Raw genomic sequence first — 4,180 nt, 5'->3', positions numbered from 1 at the left:
GATGAGAGCTTCATCCGAAACATATTTACTAAGGAGGATGCGGATTGCATCTTAAGCATCATTCCAGGACCACTAGACTCTAGAGATAAGAGAATATGGCATTATAATCGTAATGGTGATTACTCGGTGCGCAGTGGCTACCAAGTGGCTGTTCGTGAGAAAGAAAGGGCCGAAGGATCTGATATGAGGGAAACTGAAAGCTGGTGGAAAAAAGTGTGGAGTTTGCGAGTCCCTCCCAAAATCAAACTCTTCCTTTGGAAGCTAAGCAACAAGTGTCTTCCCACTAACAATGTTCTGTTTTGCAGGAAACTTAGGAAGGAGCAGGGGTGCTGTAGGTGTGGGGACTCTAACCAGAGAGAGGACTGGTATCATGCAATCTGGCAATGCCCAAGAAATCGACAAATCTGGAAGGTGGCGGGTTTCAGCAAGATTACGAAAAGAAGGAATCTTGAGGACCCGATTTCCTTCCTGTCTAGAATTTCCCTTCAGCTTCCCAAAGACAAATTCAGTTTCTTCTCTATCTTGGCTTGGCAATGCTGGAACTGCCGAAACAATGATGCTTTCAGGAAATGGAACCCGGAGGCTACAGCGGTGGTGGAATGGGCGACCAGCTATCTAGAGGAGTTTTCTCAAAGCCATGACACCGCTCCAGCCAAGACCAGTTCTGCCCAGCAAAGGTGGACCGCTCCTATGGAGGGAGAGTACATAATCAATGTGGATGCAGCAGTCAACAAGCACCATGGTTGCTGTAGCAATGGAGCTGTTATCAGGGATAGCATGGGAGATGTGATAGCTTCAAGCTGTAAGTTTATAGACTGTGCTTATGACCCTCTAGTTACTGAATTACTGGCCATTCAACAGGGTATCAACCTCAGTAAGAGGTTTAACATTAAAGATGGGCTGTTAGTCTCGGATTGTAGCCTTGCAGTCGGTATGCTCAATAGACCACCGGAAGAGGGAGGTGACTTGGACTTACTGGTGGCCGAAATCAGGAGGGAGGCAGCAAACCAGAGTATCCGGCCTATTCGGTTTGGTCCCAGATCGTCGAATGGTGTGATTGCCAAATTTGCATTGATATCTCAAGAGACTAACTGCTGGGAAGGCAGTGTTCCCCCGTTGGCGTCACTTGCTCTTGCAGAGGACAAAGGCCTCTTGGCGTGCTGAGTCCTGCTGCTGTTTTGCTTTCCTTTTGCTGTAACTTATCTCAAAAAAAAAAAAAAAAAAAAAGAAGAAGGTTTTAACATGAGAAAGTTGGTTAAGGCTACATCTTTTCACAATTTATTTTTTCTATATACTCCTTTTAATTAATTAATTTTCTAAATGTATAATTGTTATAAATTTTCACAAACATCATTACTATTTATTTAACAATAAAATAATATTTTTTCACAAATTTTTAATACGTTAACTAAATAATGATTATAAAATAAATTATATATATTAAGATTTATTTTTTAATTTTTTTTATAACAAACATATTGAGATTTACTATTTATTTTATGAAGTGGGGTTTTTTTTTTTTAAAAAAAATATGATTTGTTCTTATTTTGCATTATAATGGAATAAAAATGAAATTTTGTAATTAATTTTTTTTAATATGGAGTTGTATCAACATGTCACTTTTGTGGTTTTCCTCACGAATCTAAGGAGTCATTTGATATGTAGGAATCTGGACACGAGAATGAGAATCTGAACACTTTCTCATGTTTGGTACTGGGTTTGAGTTTTTCTAACCTGTGAATCTGTAATACAGAAGTTTTAACTTTTCCTGATTCTAGGTTAAAGTGAAACTCATCTGACAAGTGGTTTTGAGATACCTAGGAATATGAAACACTTCAAAATTATTATTATTATTATTATTTTCAAAAAATCTTAAACCAATAATTTTTTAGTTAATGACTTATTTTATTTTTGAAGCTTATAATATAAAAATAAATATACATATATCAAACTATAAAATGATAAATAATATTTGTTTATGTTAAGAAATTGATTTGTAAAACCTTTATATTATTACTTTAGTTTAAAATAACAAATAAAATATTATTAAAAATAAAATAATAGTATTTTTGTAATTTTAAAAATTATACTTGATTCTAGTATTCAATAGATGTATTTTTTTTAATTTTGTTAAAAAATATTTCATGAGTAAAATTGTTTATAAATTATTTTGATGAAATATATTATTATATTAATTTTATGAAAATAAGAAAACTTAACAGATTCATATGCTTAACTAAACACAGAAAGTAATATTCTCCGGAATCATAGACAATATTACAGTGCACAACTAAATACAATAATGTAAGTTTCTAGACTATTAGATTACCCTCTTCAACTTTCCCAGTAATATAAAAACTGTGAACTCCTCATACCAAATGGCCCCTAACAGTTATGCTTTCTTATGGTGTTCTGGGTTTCAAAATATTTGGAGATTATTGAAAATTAAGAGGGTCCTTAATTAAAAAATTGTTTATTGTTTTTAAAATTTAATAATTATTTTCTCAAAACAAGTAGGGGTGTTTGATATTGTTTTCAGAAAATAATTTTTAAAAACAAAGTTACAAAAAACAGAAAATTTTGAGAACTTAAAGTTGTTTTTAGTTGTTCTATCTCACGTTATTTTTTCTCTCATTAATATATCTCCTTACTTTTTCTCTATTCACTTTCTCTAACATTACTTTCTCTCTCATAACTTTTTATCTCCTTATTTTCTCTCTCATCACTTATTATTTCATTATCTCTTTAATCACTTCTTATATCCTCATTTTCTCTCTCTTTATTTTTTCTATCACGTCATTTTTTCTCTAATTTTTTTTCTTGCATCAATTTATCTGTTCTCAATTTTTCTTCCTCAAAATTTCTCTAATTACTTTATTTCTCCTTATTTTTCATCACTTTTTCTTTCACATTACTTTATCTCATTATTTATTACAAATTTTTAAAATATTTTTCTCTTTGGACATATATTTATTAATTTTTAATTTTTTTAAAAATAAAACTAAAAAATTATTTTTCGAAAACATTAACTAAATAGCTGTTGTTTTTTTAAAACTACAAAAACTATTTTCTATTCTCATTTCTAAAAACATAATTTTGAAAACAAAATATAAAAAACAATACCGAACAGACGATAATCTTCTTAAACTATTCTCCGTGAAGTAATCGTTCAACAAATCATTTTATATGCTTATTAGGTATTAGTAAAGACTTTGACTTGTTATTCCTTGTTGCATGGTACAATTGGGGTGAGCGTAACAATATAACTAATGGTCACACACACTCCTCGATCACCATATATTATCGTCTCACATATTTGAGAATATCGTTTGAGGAATATAAACAAGTACATTACTCAAGAGCTTGCAAAAAGTTGGATTTCTCCTTCATTTGGTTGTAATAAATTAAATATTGATGCTTCTCTCGATGAACCTTCAAACACTATTGGGATTGGTGCAATTATTAGAACTCTTGATGGGAAAGTTTTACTGTCTATCAAAACCTCTAATCGGTATTCTGATTTCTAAAGTTTGCCATAAACAATTTATTTTACCACATCTTTCTTTTTTGGCTTTAAATTTATGTTTCTGTATTTTTCTCAAATGGATAATTTTAACCTTTTCATGATGTTTTGTAGGTATCTTCTCGGTCATCTAAGCAGAGTGTGTGGCACTTATGGGTAGCACTAGATTGGTCGCTTTTTTTTTTTTGTGTCGATTTCTTTAGTTGAATCAAATTCTTTATCTGTAGTTTCGGCATTCTTTAACCGACTCTTGTATTTTAATAAGTTAGATTCTTTATTAGAGGATGTTGCAGGTTTATTGTCCAGTTTTGTAGGAGTCTCTTATCTATATTTATCATTTAGCCAAAATATTGCTCATGAGTTAGTTGTGTATACTCTATGGTTAAAAGAATAATTTATTTGGTGTGAGGACTTCCCTTCTTTCCTCAATAATGTATTATATTTTAATTATTTTCAATGAAATTATCATTAATAAATATATATACATAGAGAGAGATTTTCTTTTATTATTTTAATAAAGTATGAATGTAGAAAGATTTTTTTTTTCAATTTCTTCATAAAAATGTAGTTTTGTACTAAATAAAATTAAGAAGGGGTGAGAAAAAAAATTAAAATTTCTAAATTTTATGGAGGTGTAATTAGAAAGGAGGTGAGAAA

This window comes from Humulus lupulus, chromosome 5 (genome assembly GCF_963169125.1).
Source record: "Humulus lupulus chromosome 5, drHumLupu1.1, whole genome shotgun sequence".
NCBI lineage: Eukaryota > Viridiplantae > Streptophyta > Magnoliopsida > Rosales > Cannabaceae > Humulus > Humulus lupulus.
Note: the sequence above shows the minus strand (reverse complement) of the source record.